The 18,505-nt window shown below is 43.1% G+C and overlaps 1 protein-coding gene across 3 annotated transcripts in view; it reads left to right on the forward strand.

The window, feature by feature from the left end:
* LOC115162175 (rho-associated protein kinase 2) overlaps positions 1 to 18,505 on the forward strand; it is a 52,781-nt gene that overhangs the window by 1,253 nt on the left and 33,023 nt on the right. The window lies entirely within an intron of this gene.

The raw sequence follows: 18,505 nt of genomic DNA on the forward strand, positions 1-18,505 counted from the left end.
TTTAGCACCGATAACCGCACCATGTGTATCCTATGACAATGTGTAGCCGAGCCTATATGCTAATAGTAATTGCCCGGCTATTCAGATGACATGCAGAAGAGGCCTATAATGAATTGCTCCCGGTAAAGTTACGATAATAGTGGCTACATAAGCCTATGTAAGGGTATAAGGACAGTCATAAATAGTTGCGCCCTTCGTTTTCTAGTGACATGAGAGCATTTGATGCAGCAGACAACATACTTTAACCATAGCCGTAGCCTTTAACTGTGTTTGAAGATTATGGGGATTAGTGGAAAATGTGTATGTCGTTGTAGGTTACTTCTACGGAAACATTTCTTCCGGTCAAATCCTTGAGCGATCTTCCACTTGGCAAGGGATTGGCCCACTATATGGGATATGCACCAGACGGGTACCACTACCAACGGCATGCCAAATGCGCGCTTGTCTCTTATACAGACGGATGCGTTGTAGTAGCTGCCAAAGAGAGGACTGGGTTGTAGACCTCAGCCAACTGTTTAAGAGGATAATAACAAGTAAACGATTGAGGAGCATTTACCCAGACAGGCACTGCTGTGGAATGTCGGGAGGACTGTCATCTGTTAATAGGCCTGAAAACATTCCACATAAACTTATTGTGATAATAGTTGTTCCAGACTGAAATAGCCACACCTACGTCCTAAACACTCATCATTTACAAATGTATTTCCATCTGAATCCCTCAGACACTTTTCAAAACTGAATTGAATGCCTAGCAGTGGATTTTCCTGCAGTTACCATAACTGCTTGACATAGCATCTTCTGAACCTGAATTAAACTTCTTCAGTGCCGGTTAAAATCTGTTTGAAAGTGCAGAATGGATCTAGTTTATATGCAGTGACTGAATCCTCAGCTGTTTATTTCCTGGGAATGAGTAGGAGATGGATATCAAAGCTAGATGACTGTTGTAGACTGAAGTTGAGTGGGAAGAGTGCGTGGGTTTGAACAGGCTGGATCCCCTAGCCCTCTCCCCTCCCAAGCCATTTTTAGTGCCTCGCTCTCTTATCGCTTGCTATGAAGAAGGCAGAGAGGACACGCATCAGGCATTGCATTGATGCAGTCAGACTGTTTCTACATGCTCTGACCAGCAGCACATATTCAGACCTGCTTCTACATGTTCTGACCAGCAGCACACATTCAGACCCCTGGCATACCCTCCATTTTTCTCTTTAAAAACTTTGCCTAATGGTAAATTATGAACACAGTCATCGACATCCATTAACACCTATAAAAGCTTCTTACATAGAAGCTTTTATAGGTGTCAATGGATGTCGATGACTGTGTTCATAATTTACCATTAGGCAAAGTTTTTAAAGAGAAAAATGGAGGGTATGCCGGGGTCTGAATGTGTGGTGCTGGTCAGAACATTCTAAAAGTATTCAGATCCCTTCACTTTTTTGACATTTTGTTACATTAGCCTTATTCTAAAATTGATTCAATCGTTTTTTCCTCATCAATCTACACACAATACCCCATAATGAAAAGCAAAAACAAGTTTAGAAATTTTTGCAAATGTATTAAAAAAAACTATTACATTTACATAAGTATTTAGAACCTTTACTGAGTACTTTTAAAGCACCTTTGGCAGCGAGTCTTCTTGGGTATGACGCTACAAGTTTGGCACACCTGTATTTGGGGAGTTTCTCCCATTCTCTGCAGATCCTCAAGCGCTGTCAGGTTGGATGGGAAGTGTCACTGCACAGCTATTTGCAGGTCTCAGAGATGTTCGATCGGGTTCAAGTCCCGGCTCTAGCTGGTCCACTCAAGGACATTCAGAGACTTGTCCCGAGGCCACTCCTGTGTTGTCTGAGCTGTGTGCTTAGGGTCGTTGTCCTGTTGGAAGGTGAACCTTGACCCTAGTCTGAGAACCTGCTCCAGAGCGCTCAGGACTTCATCAAGGATCTCTCTATATTTTGCTCCGTTCATCTTTCCCCCAATCCTGACTAAGCTCGCAGTCCCTGCCACTGAAAAACATCCCCACAGCATGATGCTGCCACCACGCTTCACCGTGGGGATGGTATTGCCCAGGTGATGAGCTGTGCCTGGGTTCCTCCATACGTGACGCTTGGTATTCAGGCCAATCTTGGTTTCATCAGACCGGAGAATCTTGTTTCTCATAGTCGGAGTCCTTTAGGTGCCTTTTGGCAAACTCCAAGTGGGCTGTCAAGTGCTTTTTACTGAGGAGTGGCTTCCATCTGACCACTCTACCATAAAGGCCTGATTGGTAGAGTGCTGCATAGATGGTTGTCCTTCTGGAAAGTTCTCCCATCTCCACAGAGGAACTCTGCAGGTCTTTCAGAGTGACCATCGGGTTCTTGGTCACCTCCCTGACAAAGGCCCTTCTCCCCCCATTGCTCAGTTTGGCCGGGCGGCCAGCTCTGGGAAGAGTCTTGGAACCACCAAACTTCTTCCATTTAATAATGATGAAGGCCGCTGTGTTGGGGACCTTCAATGCAGCATAATGTTTTTGGCACCCTTCCCCAGATCTGTGCCTCGACACAATCCTGTCTCTGAGCTCTATGGACAATTCCTTCCTCCTCATGGCTTGGTTTTTGCTCTAACATGCACTGTCAACTGCGGGACCTTATCTAGACAGGTGTGTGCCTTTCCAAATCATGTCCAATCAATTGAATTTACCACAGGTGGACTCCAAGTTGTAGAAAGATCTCAATTGGAAACAGGATTCACCTGAGCTCGAGTCTCATATTAAAGGGTCTGAATACTTATGTAAATAAGGTATTTCTGGTTTTTATTTTCAATACATTTAAAAAAAATTCTAAACCTGTTTTTGCTTTGTCATTATTGTGTAGATTGAGGGATATATATTAATCCATTTTAGAATAAGGCTTGAACATAACAAAATATGGAAAAGGGGAAGGGGTCTGAATACTGTCTGAATGCACTGTAATTATCATGGATAAGACTCTAATTGCCTCAGCAGAACAATGCCTGGGTCATTTTATGTTCTCTTTTACTGTAAATGTTTTTCATCCTGTACTCTTCTTGCTTTGCACTCTATGTACAGGTAATTGCCAAAGTAAAGGAAACGCCAACATAAAGTGTCTTAATAGGGTGTTTGGCCAGAACAGCTTCAATGTATCTTGGCATATATTTGACAATTGTCTGGAATTCTATTGGAGGTATATGGCACCATTCTTCCATGAGAAATTCCATCATTTGGTGTTCAAATAATGTTTTTATTTGTCTCATGCTTCATAGACTAACCGTGAAATGCTTAAGGGTCATTTTTCAACAATGCAGAGTTAAAGAGAAGATCAAATAAAACAATTTGAAGTAGTGACATGAGAAATAAATACACTGAATAACAAAAAATAAAGAGTAAGAATTACATCGCTATATACTGAGTGCACAAAACATTAGGAACACCTGCTCTTTCCATGACAGCATTCACCTGGTCAGTCCATCATCCCGTAATGATGTTATATCCACTTCAATCAGTGTATATAAAAGGGAGGAGACTGGTTTAAAGGATTTTTAAGCCTTGACAATTGAGACATGTATTGTGTCATTCAGAAGGTGAATGGGCAAGACAAAAGATTTCAGCGCCTTTTGAACGGGGTATGGTAGTAGATGCCTGGCGCACCAGTTTGTATGTCAAACTCAGCAGCGTTGCAGTTCTTTTCACGCTCAACAATTTCCCATGTGAATCAAGAATGGTCCACCACCCAAAGGACATCCAGCCAACTTGAATCAACTGTGGAAAGCATTGGTGTCAACATGGGCCAGCATCCCAGTGGAATGCTTTTGACACCTTGTAGAGTCCATGCCCTGACTAATTGAGACTGTTCTGATGGCAAAAGGGGGTGCACGTCAATATTGGGAAGGTGTTCCTAATGTTTTGTGCACTCAGTGTATAGGGAGTAGAAAATAACATGGCTATATACAGGATGTACAAAGTCTATGTGCAGGGGTACGAGGTAATTGAAGTATCTATGTAGTGTACTAATCGGTAGGGTTAAAGTGACTAGACAACGCGATAGATAATAACAAAAGCGTATGTTGTGAAAGTGTGTTTGTGTGGGGGGGAATAAGTACACTACATGACCAGAAGTATGTGGACACCTGCACGTCGAACATCTCATTCCAAAATCATGGACATTAATATGGAGTTGGTCCCTCCTTTGCTGCTATAACAGCCTCCACTCTTCTAGGAAGGCTTTCAACTAGATTTTGGAACATTGCTGCAGCCATTCAGCCACAAGCATTAGTGAGGTCGGACATTGATGTTGAGCGATTAGGCCTGGCTCACGTTCCCTTTTCATCCCAAAGGTGTTCGATGGGGGTGAGGTCAGGGCTCCGTGCAGGCCAGTCAAGTTCTTTCACACCGATCTCAACAAACCATTTCTGTATGGACTTCACTTTGTGCACAGGGTGCATTGTCATGCTGGAACAGGAAAGGGCCTTCCCCAAACTGTTGCCACAAAGTTGGAAGCACAGAATCGTCTAGAATGTCATTGTATGCTGTAGTGCTAAGATTTCCTGAACTGTAAAAAACAGCCCCAGACCATTATTCCTCCTCACCAAACTTTACAGTTGGCACCACGCATTGGGGCAGGTAGCGTTCTCCTGGCATCCGCCAAACCCAGATTTGTCCGTTGGACTGCCAGATGGTGAAGCGTGATTCATCACTCCAGAGAACTCGTTTCCACTACTCCAGAGGCCAATGGCTGTGAGCTTTACACCACTCCAGCCGACGCTTGGCATTGCGCATGGTGATCTTAGGCTTGTGTGCGGCTTTTTGGCCAGGGAAACCTGTTTTATGAAGCTCCCGACAAAAAGTTATTGTGCTGACATTGCTTCCAGAGGCAGTTTGGAACTTCGCGGCTGAGCCATTGTTGCTCCTAGACGTTTCTACTTCACAATAAGAGCACTTATAGTTGATTGGGGCAGCTCTAGCAAGGCAGAAATGTGACGAACTGACTTGTTGGGAAGGTGGTATCCTTCAGTAAGACCATTCTACTGCCAATGTTTGTCAATGGAGATTGCATGGCTGTGTGCTTGATTTTATACACCTGTCAGAAATGGGTGTGGCTTAAATAGCTGAATCCAGTCATTTGAAGGGGTGTCCACATACTTTTGTATATCTAGTGTATGTAGGTCTACCGTAGGTGCCGTCTGTGGGTCTATAGCGCCACCCTATGGCTCTTATCCCACAGTGAACTACTACCCACTTTAATAGCCCACCAGCAGGGGTCCCCCTTCCCAGTAATGCCCCTTATGTAGCAAACCATGTGGGTTTCACATCGGCCTGCACAGCTACATGCATTGGCATAAACACAATGCACCAAAACAACACCACCAATAGCTGATAATTACTGTCAATATCAATATCATCATCGACATCGAAGGAAAGTCATACAGTATGTCTACTGCTAACCTGGGCAGCCACTAATGGACTTTATGGATCTCCACCACAGGAGGTTGGTGGCACTTTAATTGGGGAGGACAGGTTTGTGGTAATGGCTGGAGCGGAATTAGTAAAATGGTATCAAATACATCAAACACATGGTTTTTCATTAGCTCCATTCCAGACATTATTATGAGCCGTCCTCCTACACTGGAGTCCCCGGCGACGGGTTCGTACATAAAACATTTTCCATTCAGGCTGCAAAGGTTTCGATTTCCTTCTTAACTAGATTTAATGATGAGAAGGCTGAAAAAAAAGGCAAAATATGCATACTTTCTTTATGAAACACAATTTTCTACTACCAGGCTAGAGTGGCTAAAGCCTAGGAATGCTACTTCCTGATGGTGCGTTCAGCCAATCAGGTTGCAGCAGTCTGTTTACCACTGGCTGACCACAGGGCGAAACATCAGGAAGCATTAGCCTTTCTAGCATAGTGGTGGAAAATGATGTGGCAACCCATCAAGAGGTTCAAACGTATTGTTGTAACAAGGTGTTGGCTTGATAGGGACAGTTGTAGGGTCACAGGTTCAATTCCCAGTCTAGCTAGCCACCCCAAATCGCTACTCTGGTGTCAGAAGTGTGATGGCGCTGCTGGGAGACCAGATGTTAAATCCAATATAAAATATTCTATTAGGCCCAACTTGAACCTATATGATATCCTCTGCAAGTAGCCGACTTGTTGCACACTTCATGATCATTGCACACAGCCATAAAAAAACTCTTAACTGTTACAACAAAATCAAGAGATAGCTCCCCATGTGCTGTTAAATAGTAAGGCCATTCGCTGCCAATGTTTGTCTATAGAGATTGCATGGCTGTGTGCTTGATTTTATCGACCTGTCAACAACAAGTGTGGCTGAAATAGCAGAGTCCACTAATTTGAATGGGTATCCACATACTTTTGTGTGTGCATAGTCAGTGCAGGAGTCCGGTCAATGCAGGTAGTCCGGGTAGCTATTTAGCAGGTATTGTTTAGAAGTATGCTGGCTTGGGTGTAGAAGCTGTTCAGGTTCCAGACTTGCTGCATTGGTTCCGGTTGCCATGTTGTAGCAGAGATAAGTCTGTGGTTTGGGTGGCTGTAGTCTTTGATAATATTTTGGGCCTTCCTCTGACACTGCCTGGTATAAAGGTCCTGGATGGCAGGGAGCTTGGCCCAGTGAATTACTGGGCCTTACGCACTACCCTCTGAGGCACCTTGCGGTGGAATGCCAAGCAGTTGCCATACAAAGTGGTGATGCAGCCAGTCAGTGTTCTTGATGGTGCTTCTATTGAACGTTTTGAGGATACGAGGGCCCATGCCAAAGCCATTGTTGTGCCCTCTTCACGACTGTTGGTGTACATGGACCATGATAGACCCCCTTGTAGTGCCAGGGAGAGGTTGTTGTCCTGGCACTACACTGACAGGTCTCTGACCGCCTCCCTCTAGGCTGTCTCATCGTTGTCGGCGATCAGGCCAACCACCGTCGTGTAATCAGCAAACTAAATGATGGTTTTGGAGTCATGTGTGACCACAGGAGGGGACTAAGCACACACCCCTGAGGGGCCCTGTCTTGAGGGTCAACGTTGCAGATGTGTTGTGGCCTACCCTCACCACCTGGGGTCGGCCCGTCAGGAAGTCCAGGATCCAGTTGTAAAGGGAGGTGTTTAGACCCAGGGTCGTTAGCTTAGTAATGAGCTTTGTGGGCACTATGGTGTTGAACACTGAGCTGTAGTCAATGAACAGCATTCTCACATAGGTGTTCCTTTTGTCCAGGTGGGGAAGGGCAGTGTGGATTGAGATTGCGTCATCTATGGATCTGTTGGGGCGGTATTCTAATTGGATTGGGCATGGGGATTCCGGGATGATGTTATGAGCCATGACCAGCCTGTCAAAGCACTTCATGCTGCCAAGGTGAGTGCTACAGGGTGGTAGTCATTTAGGCAGGTTCCGTTCACTTTCTTGGGCACAGGGACTATGGTGGTCTGCTTGAAACATGGGTATTAAAGTCTCGGTCAGGGAGAGGTTGAAAATGTCAGTGTCAAGACACTTGCCAGTTGGTCCGCGCATGCTTTGAGTACACTTCCTGGTAATCCGTCTGGCCAAGCAGCCTTGTGAATGTTGACCTCGTTAAAGATCTTGCTCACATCGGCTACGGAGAACATGATCACACAGTTGTCCGAAACAGCTGGTGCTCTCATGCATGCTTCAGTATCGCTTGCCTCGAAGTGAGCATAAAAGGTATTTAGCCCGTCTGGTAGGTTCGTGACACTGGGCAGCTCGTAGCCGAGTTTCCTTTTGTAGTCCGTAATAGTTTGCAAGCCCGGCCACATCCGACGAGCGTCAGAGCCGGATTCAATCTTAGTCCTGTATTGTCTCTTTGCCTGTTTGATGGTTCGTCTAAGGGCATAGCAGGATTTCTTATAAGCATCCGGATTAGTGTCCCGCTCCTTGAAAGTTATAGCTCTAGCCTTTAGCTCGGTGCGGATGTTGCCTGTAATCCATGGCTTCTGGTTGTGATATGTACGTACGATCACTGGGGGGGGGGGGGGGGGGGGGGGGTCAATGCACTTATTGATGAAGCCGGTGACTGAGGTGGTATACTCCTCAATGCCATTAGATGAATCCTGGAACATATTCTAGTCTGCTAGCAAAACAGTCCTGTAGCGTAGCATCCGGATCATCTGACGACTTCTGTATTGAGTGAGTCACTGGTACTTCCTGCTTTAGTTTTTCCTTGTAAGCAGGAATCAGGAGGATAGAATTATGGTCAGATTTGCCAAATGCAGGGCGAGGGAGAGCTTTGTATGTGTCTCTGTGTGGAGAAAACGTTTTCTAGAGTTTTACTTCCTCTGGTTGCACGTGACATGCTGGTAGAAAAGAGGTAAAACAGATTGAAGTTTTCTGCATTAAAGTCCCCAGCCACTAGGAGCGCTGCTTCCGGATGAACATGTTCTTGTTTGATTATGACCTTGTACAGCTCGTTGAGTGCGGTCTTAGTGGTAAATAGATGGTTCCGAAAAATATAGATAGTATGGTCTACAGCTTATCATGAGGTACCTTACCTCAGGCGAGCAATACCTCGAGACTTCCTTAAAATTAGACATCACACTCCAGCTGTTATTGACAAATACACACACCACCACCCCTCGTCTTGCAAGACATAGCTGTTCTGTCCTGCCAATGCACGGAAAACCCAGCCAACTGTATATTATCTGTGTTGTCTTTCAGCCACGACTCGGTGAACCATAAGATATTACAGTTTTTAATGTCCCGTTGCTGGGATAGTTGCAAACGGAGCTTATCCAGTTTATTCTCCAGTGATTGTGTGTTGACCAATAGAACAGATGGTTGAGGCGGGTTACACACTCGCCGACAAATTCGCACAAGCCACCTCGATATCCGCCCCCTGTACATCCGTCTTTTCTTCACGCGAATGGCTGGGATTTGGTCCTTGTCTCGGGGAAACAGTATATCCTTTGCGTCAAACTCACTCATTAAAGAAAAAATCTTCATTCAATTCGAGGTGAGTAATCGCTGTTCTGATACCCATAGGCTCTTTTCTGTCATAAGTGACGATAGCAGCAACATTATGTACAAAATGCGTTTCACACAATGCGAAAAAACACAAAATAGCACCGTTGGTTAGGAGCCCGTAAAACGGCAGCCATCACCTCCGGCGCCATTGTCTGTGGATCTGTTGGGGCAGCATGCAAATTGGAGTGGGTCCAGGGTGTCTGGGATGATGGTGTGGCTGTGAGCCATGACCAGCCTTTAAAAGCATTTCATCGCTACAGATGTGAGTGCTACGGGGCGATTGTCATTTAGACAGGTTGCTGTGGTGTTCTTGGGCACAGGGACTCTGTGGTCTGCTTTAAACATATAGATATTACAGACTGGGTCAGGGATAGGGCTGAACAACCGTGTAACTTCCCCATGTAGAGCAAGGGGAACAACTACTCCAAGTCTCAGAGCGAGTGATGTTTGAAACGCTATTAGCGCGCACCCCGCTAACTAGCTAGCCATTTCACATCGGTTACACCAGCCTAATCTTGGGAGTTGATAGGCTTGAAGTCATAAACAGCGCAATACTTGAAGCACAGCGAAGAGCTGCTGGCAAAACGCACCAAAGTGCTGTTTGAATGAATGCTTACGAACCTGCTGCTGCCTACCACCGCTCAGTCAGACTGCGTAAAATTCTGGCAAATTAGTTCGCAACGAGCCAGGCGGCCCAAACTGTTGCATATACCCTCACTCTGTGTGCAATAAACGCAAAATTACACAATTTCACCTGGTTAATATTGCCTGCTAACCTGGATTTCTTTTAGCTAAATATGCAGGTTTAAAAATATATACTTCTGTGTATTGATTTTAAGAAAGGCATTTATGGTTAGGTACAGTCGTGCAACGATTGTGCTTTTTTTCGCAAATGCGCTTTTGTTAAATCATCCCCTGTTTGGCGAAGTCTGCTGTCTTTGTTAGGAAGAAATAGTCTTCACAGTTCGCAACGAGCCAGGCGGCCCAAATTGCCGCCTGTTGCAAGAGAAGTGACACATTTTCCCTAGTTAAAATAAATTCATGTTAGCGGGCAATATTAACTAAATATGCAGGTTTAAAAATAGATACTTGTGTATTGATTTTAAGAAAGGCCTTGATGTTTATGGCTGGAGCAACGTGTACCTAAGCGATTATATGCAACGCAGGACAGGCTAGATAAACTAGTAATATCATCAACCATGTGTAGTTAACTAGTGATTTATGATTGATTGTTTTTTATAAGATAAGTTTAATGCTAGCTAGCAACTTACCTTGGCTTCTTACCGCATTCGCATAACAGCCAGGCTCCTCGTGGAGTGCAATGTAAAGCAGGTGGTTAGAGCGTTGGACTAGTTAACCGTAAGGTTGCAAGATTGAATCCCCGAGCTGACAAGGTAAAAATCTGCCGTTCTGCCCCTGAACAAGGCAGTTAACCCACTGTTCCTAGGCCGTCATTGAAAATAAGAATGTGTTCTTAACTGACTTGCCTAGTTAAATAAAGGTCTAAAAAAATAAATAATAAATAAACGGCCAAATCGGAGTCCAAAAATACCGATTTCCGTTATGAAAACTTGAAATCGTCCCTGATTAATCGGTCGACCTCTATTCAAGAGTAATTGTGTGGTTTCTCTGTCCTGTTAATGTTGATAGAGCACACATGCATTGAAGTACCTGGCCTGCTTCTCGCAAATGTCAAATGTAGGAAAGTGCCCATCTGGGCTTCTCAGTCCTTGTTTAGTTCACCTCACACTGTCAAAGAAGAGTGTTACTTTTAAAAATGTGTTTTACATCCATTCTAATGAAAAATCTTAACCAAACTCTACCCCTCGATGATCAGCGTCGCTGATAAATAGGTTATGGACATGTTGTATTTTTTTGTTTCTATTTTAATGATTGTCAATTTCATCTTCATACTATGGCAAAGCTGTCCCCTTCATACTTTCATTATATTATAGGGTACTTTCAGGAAAGCCTAAGGTGGGCCTAGGTTTTTTTTTAATTCATTTTAAGGAGAGGATAAATATTTGCACTTGTGTTTGACATACGCTGGTGGCTTGGATTGATGGGTACTTTTTATTTAAGAAAAAAATCTTATTTCCAATGCTGGCCTCCCCAGGCCACTTGGGCTCCCGAGTGGTGCAGTGGTCTAAGGCACTATCTCAGTGCAAGAGGCGTCACTACAGACCCTGGTTCGATTCCAGGCTGTATCACAACCGGCCGTGATTGGGAGTCCCATAGGGCGGCACACAATTGGCCCAGCGTCACACGTACACGAGGGTGGCGTGTATGAGTTTGTTGATTCTCTCTAATAGGCCAATACAGTGCATTCGGAAGAGTATTCAGACTCCTTCCCCTTTTCCACATTTTTGTTACAGCAATGGATTAGTTTTAGCAAATGTATTAAAAGTAAAAAACAAAAATTCTTTATTTGCTTAAGTATTCAGACCGTTTTGCTATGAGACTCAAAATTAAGCTCAGGTGCATCCTCTTTCCATTAATCGTCCTTGAGATATTTGTACAACTTGATTGGAGTCCACTTGTGGTAAATTCAATTGATTGGACATGCTTTGGAAAGGCACACCTGTCTATATAAGGTCCCACAGTTGACAGTGCATGTCAGAGCAAAAACCAAGCCATGAGGTTGAAGGAATTGTCCGTAGAGCTCAGACAGGATTGTGTCGAGGCACAGATCTGGGGAATGGTACTAAAACATTTCTGCAGCATTGAAGGTCTCCAAGAACACAGTGGCCTCCATTCTTAAATGGAAGAAGTTTGGAACCACCAAGACTTCCTAGAGCTGGTCGCCCGGCCAAACTGAGCAATCGGGGGAGAAGGGCCTTGGACAGGGAGGTGACCAAGAACCCGATGGTCACTCTGACAAAGCTCTAGAGTTCCTCTGTGGAGATGGGAGAACCTTCTAGAAGGACAACCATCTCTGCAGCACTCTACCAATCAGGCCTTTATGGTAGAGTGGCCAGACTGAAGCCACTCCTCAGTAAAAGGCACATGACAGCCCACTTGGAGTTTGCCAAAAGACACCTAAAGGACTCTCTGACCATGATAAACAAGATTCTCTGGTCTGATGAAACCAAGACTGATCTCTTTGGCCTGAATGCCAAGCGTCACGTCATGAGGAAACCTGGCACCATCCCTACGGTGAAGCATGGTGGTGGCAGCATCATGCTGTGGGGATGTTTTTCAGTGGCAGGGACTGGGAGACTAATCAGGATCGAGGAAAAGATGAACGAGGCAAAGTACAGAGAGATCCTTGATGAAAACCTACTCCAGAGCGCTCAGGACCTCAGACTGGGGAAAAGGTTTAGCTTCCAACAGGACAACAACCCTAGGCACACAGCGAAGACAAAACAGTAGTGGCTTCGGGGACAAGTCTCACTGTTCTTGAGTGGCCCAGCCAAAGCACGGACTTGAACCCGATCAAACATCTCTGGAGAGACCTGAAAATAGCTGTGCAGCGACGCTCCCCATCCAACCTGACAGAGCTTGAGAGGATCTGCAGAGAAGAATGGGAGAAACCCCCCAAATACATGTGTGCCAAGGTTGTAGCGTCATACCCAAGACGACTAAAGGCTGTAATCAATGCCAAAGATGCTTCAACAAAGCTCTGAGCAAAGGGTCTGAACACACAATTGAATCCATTTTAGAATAAGGCTGTAACGTAACAATGTGGAAAAAGTGAAGGGGTCTGAATACTTTCCGAATGCACGGTATACTGTTAATAACATCCCAGAGCACACTTTTTAATTTCAGTAGTGCTCAGCTTAGGCACATTAGACATACTGTATCATAGAAGCTTGAAGCAAAACATCAATGATGGCAGTATTTTCCCCCAGGCCCCAGCCCCACTGATCCCATTTAGTTGGCAGAGCACCATTGCTGACTGGGTAACTTTTTTACAGTCTCCAGCGTCAGGCAGAAGTTATACTGACTCCAAAACAGCCCCTCTGGGATAGCAGCATTAAAGAGATGGCATTTCTCTAGGTAGGCCTAACTACTTGATTCAGTTGCATGAGCAGCCTTTTTGCTGTCCTCGAGGAAATTACCTCATTGAGTAAATAGTTGGAGCTATATATGGGGCTGAAAGTCCCTCTGAATTGCTGCTCTTTCCCCTTTCACTTTTCTCTTAACTGCTTCCCTTCTCTCTCTCTCTCTCTCGCTCACTGGTTCAAACGGAATATTTGATTTTCAAAGTTAGATCAACACCAGTGACTTAGATCTGACTGTGGTGTTTCATTCTTCTCAATGTTTGTTTCATTTGTGTGTTGCAGGAGATATGGGCAATTCCACTGTAACCGAGTGATGCTGAGACTTTTACTTTTTCCTTTTAAAATGTATATCAAACCCCCAAAAATTATTGCAAAGTTTAAAAAAACATATATACAACTCTATGCACAATGTCTACTTTTTAATAATTTCCACTGAACATTTTAAAACACTTACTTGAAGTGCAGTTAGTTTGGTAACAATGACGGCACAAACAGCACAAACTTTGCATCTGCACTGTTCAAGTAAATGTGTTTTTGTAAAATGTTCAGTGGAAAGTGTTAAGTAGGCCTTGTGCATAGAGTTGTATGGTTTTTGTTTAACTTAGAATCACTGATTTTGGTTTGACATACATTTTAAAATGAAAAATCGTAGTCTCAGCATCACTATGTTTGCATGGAATTGCCCACATGCACCTACATAACTGTTACTTAACCTTTGGGACATGATCGCATCCGCAATAGACATGGACTATGGTTATTTTTTATGCTCAAGTCTCAAATGTGATAGCCGGACTCGGCACCTAGCTTCAACTTCCACTGTGAGTGACAACATTCAAATTATGGAATTATATAAATGATTAGTGTTCTGTCTCTGTGTCGCTTGCGGAGTCTAGCGAGAGAATAAAAAAATGATTGACATCAAGTTGAACCCTCAACATCATAATGAAATGTGTAAAAGTGTATTGCACATGTCAAACTCATTCCACGGAGTGCTGAGTGTCTGCGGGTGTTAGCTCCTCCCTTGTACTTGATTAATTTAAGGTCACTAGTTAGTAAGGAACTCCCCTCACCTGGTTGTCTAGCTCTTAACTGAAAGGAAAATAAAAAAACTTGCAGACACTCTGCCCACCGTGGTATGAGTTTGACACCGCTGGTGTATTGATTACTCTAGTCCAGCGCTCTCAACCCTGTTCCTGGAGAGCTATGGTCCTGTAGGCTTTCATGCCAACCCTAATCTAACGCACCTGAATTTAATAATTAGCTGATTGATGAGCTGAATCAGGATACAAATCTGGTTGGAGTGACTATACAGGAAGGTAGCTCTCTAGGAACAGGCATGGAGAGCCCTGCTCTAGTCTATCAAGCTTCTCTCTGGTGCTGTGAGTCTGATTGGCACTTCAAATGTCCGTTGGAGGTTTCATCTAGTTCTTGTCAAATCATGCTGATGCCCCAGAATGTCCATATACTGTTTCTATGTATTCACCAACACTGCTAGTGCCACTACCTCTGTGTTTAGTATTAGTTGCCTGCTTGTTTTGATTATCTCTGTGGGTTAATTTGAATGGAAACACACACCCGTGAGAATGGCGGTGTTGATTTCTGGGTCTGTACTCTTTATGGTGTGAGCTTGGCATTGGCTGGGATAGGCGGTGCCATCTGTAGGAAGTATTATCTTCAATGAGCTTTGTTTGGGTATTGAGAATAAATTGGTGTGTGTGTGTTTAGTAGCAGACTGCCATTCTCCCTTCTGATGTTGCACCATGTTATTGGTAGTGAGGGATTCCATATGAAATCAGGACATAAAAAGACCATGATTTGGGGGATTGTCACAATGTAATCAATAGATTGGTGCTTAGGAGGAAAGATTGTTGACATGTATTTGACATTTGTATCTAAAAGCAGAATTGAGAAATAATTGACCAAAGTTGGCATATTTATTACATTTTGGCCTTACTCAGGCCTCCATCTGTAGGTGCTACAAAACAACAGTTGGTGTCATGTGAAGCTTTATAGGCTGACCACACAAAAATAAATGTAGAAATCTGTTATTCAATTATTGCACCCACACTGCTCGCGCGCGCCAACGAGCGTCTGCGTTGCCAAGGGCTAAAATAGAAGTCAGTTCTATTTCTGACGCAGCTCACTCTGCAAGTCCTGCCTCTCCCATCTCCCCATTGGTTTATAGAAGCAGGTACCCATGTGCCATCTCCTCATTGGTTATACCCACATGGGTGACTGAAAGACGAACGAGGTCGGTGGCGGTAATGCACCTAATTTATGAAAGTTGCCAATCGCAATATAAAGTCAAGAGAAGAAAAAGCCTGGAAGGAAGAGGGATGACTAGAAACGATTCAATTGACCGTTTTATGTGTGGATTAATTGGCGGAGTAGAGGACCTTGTGCATTTCAGGTAAAATAACAACTCAATGTTTATATCCCAGGACAAATTAGCTAGCAACAGCTAGCTAAATAGGACAAATTAGCTAGCAACAGCTAGCTAAATAGGACAAATTAGCTAGCAAGTGCAAGCTAACTAGCTGAATTGCCATAAATGTTTAATGCTTTTCGACCTGTCCCCAAGTTAATATAATATTTTAACCTGCGTGTCGTGATCGCGCTTCGTGTGGGGGGACAAAATTAAATTTATGCACGATGGCGCACGCGCGCAGCCAGTTTGGGTTCCGTGTTACTGCTTGCTCTGTAATATGAGTAGTATTTCGATTTTAAACTTTTTTCCCCATTTAATTTATAATTGTTGAAAAATATAAACGTCTATTTTTTTATATAAAATGAATTTGCAAATTTGTCTATATTGTTTAACACATTTTGGGCGGCAGGTAGTTGGTCCAGTAACCGAAAGGTTGCTAGATCGAATCCCCGAGCTGACAAGGTAAAAATCTGTTGCTCTGCCCCTGAACAAGGTAGTTAACCCACTGTTCCTAGGCCGTCATTGTAAATAAGAATTTGTTCTTAACTGACTTGCTTAGTTAAATTTAAGGTTAACTAAAAAAGAATAAACATAATATACTCTACGGGTATATCAAAGGTCCAGAGTCACATCTCTGCTAGTTTTAAAGTTATGGCCCATTTCATATAGAGAAATTGGCATCGACAAACACATTTTCACGATTTCAATAAATCATAGCATGTTATTTGGCTTATTCAGTAGTTATGTGATTTAATTTTACTTAATGTTAGAAGTATCATTTATATTCCTAAAACAAGTTTTTCTTAAAAATTATACTGTTGCTGATTCCTGTTTTTGATTTATAGCCCAGTCTCAAAACGCCAGTTTTAAATGTTCAAATTCATAATCAATATGCTGAAATTGGTTGTAATATTTTGAAGACCAAAAAATACTCCCTACACATCAGAGGAGGCTGGTGGGAGGAGCTATAGTAGGATAGGTCATTGTTATTGCTGAAATGGAATTAATGGAATGGTATCAAGCATTAAGGAAACTACACGTTTGACTCCATTCCAGCCATTACCATGAGCCCATCCTCCTACCTCCAGCCTCCTCTGCTACACATACATGTGTCACACGTGTGTTTTAGATTACTTATATTTTCCTAAATTAGTAGCTACCTCAAACTGCACACACACCAACATTTACCAAGCGGCCACTCTAAACTGGAATTGATTAGCTTGTTCTACTGTTTTCAATAGCGTGCACAAATGAATCACTCGCATCGATATTCTATAGAAATCAATGGAACTGGGACAATAACCGCGGACACATGTACAGTTTGCGCTCTTCTAAAAGACAAACCATAACGAACTTGAATATACTGTACCTATCGATAGATGAGAACCTGTAGTGCCACAATGTTTATGGTAGATGGCCAATAGAATAAAGGTAACGCAACACTTTGACTGGATCATTTCAATGAATAATCACCTCACAGATATAGTTCTACATAGTGACTCGTTGGCTTTAATTTGAGTGATAGCTTGACTGGCAAATCTGTGCATTTGTTTGTGGCCAGTGACTTTTCTGAAGACACCGCCCCGATTTTGTCCTTTCCATTTGAGATTGAAAATGCTATGGACAGGCACATATGATAAAATCAACGATGCCAAACCAAATCTATTTATGTTTTAAAGCAATCGATTTAGTATCATCTTGATGACTACAAACTTTTATTTTAAGGTGAAAAGGATGTGTAATTCCACCTAATTTATGTGGTGAAAATACAAGCTTGTGTAAGGTAGTAACACAAATTGTCCACATTAGGGAAATTAGCGCGATATACAATTATTTACGGAGTAGCTGCGGTTCCATATTTTCTGGAACCCGACCTGGCTGTTGATACGGAGATTTCTGAGCATTTGTGTATATTTAAGCAAGCATATCAAACAAAGCAAGACACACACACAGTCAAAATAGCGATGAATTATGATTGCAAACATTGGCAAGTTCTTTTTTTTCCAGCAACTCTCACTACGATATGGCAGCATAACTATGAAGATTATCATCACAAATAGTAGGCAGTCTAAAGCAGTACTTGACGAACGGCGTTAGGAATAATGGCGTGTGCTGTATGGCAGCAACTATAAAGATTAGCCTACATCGCACACAACACTGATTGTTTTTGCTCCAATGCAATGTGAAGGGACTACGTCCTGCTTGTTCAAATGCAATATCCATTACAACAGACAGAAGGTTTTATAGCCTTCAATAAATATTTGTTGGATTGTTTGTTGAGATCGCCACAGGGTTTTTTATTTGAGCTGTTAAAGAAATATGAGGCAGACAGAGGCTGCATCATCATGGTGCAGAAGAGGGTGAGTAAAGTGAGAAACCTAAAGGGAACGTGTGTGTGTGTGTGTGTGTGTGTGTGTAAAATAACATGTGCAGAACGCGATCCGGATCCTTAGCTTTGAGAACGAGGTTTCCAGAGGGGCGGGAGGGGTTTGACCACGAGCAACAACTCAGTATTTGCAGCCACGGCCAATAATTTTAATATGGAAAAATAAGTAATGTCAATTTAGGATAATATTATACGTTGCCCACTCACAAGCTAATGCAACAATTACACCAACTTCTCACTCATTTAACCATTTTAGAGAGTTTTAAAATGCTCTCAAACACAATTTAACTGAAGGCTCTAGATGAGCCACATGTCTGTGCAGCAGCCTGAACGTTAGATGTCCCTAATGGTAGGCGACGTTACCAATCACAGCCAGCCTTTTACTTGTGTCATTCCACATCCTGAAAATTACCAGCAGGGGGTGACCATTTTGAATCCATTTTCACATTCACTCTGTTGGTAATGCTTACAAATTGGATCATAAGTCCTAAAGTAGCTGAGATCCCACTCTGGACCTTTCATATGCCCATAGAGCGTATTATGTTCAACCATTTATTAAACATTTTGCCATGTCCAAAATTGTGTTTTTCCAATATTCATAAATGTATTTACTTTTACTCGAGGATTAAAAATCCTTCTTTAACCTGTCCCCTTCCCTGCATCTACACTGATTTGAAGTGGATTTAACAAGTGGCATCAACAGGGGATC

Source organism: Salmo trutta, chromosome 25 (genome assembly GCF_901001165.1).
Source record: "Salmo trutta chromosome 25, fSalTru1.1, whole genome shotgun sequence".
NCBI lineage: Eukaryota > Metazoa > Chordata > Actinopteri > Salmoniformes > Salmonidae > Salmo > Salmo trutta.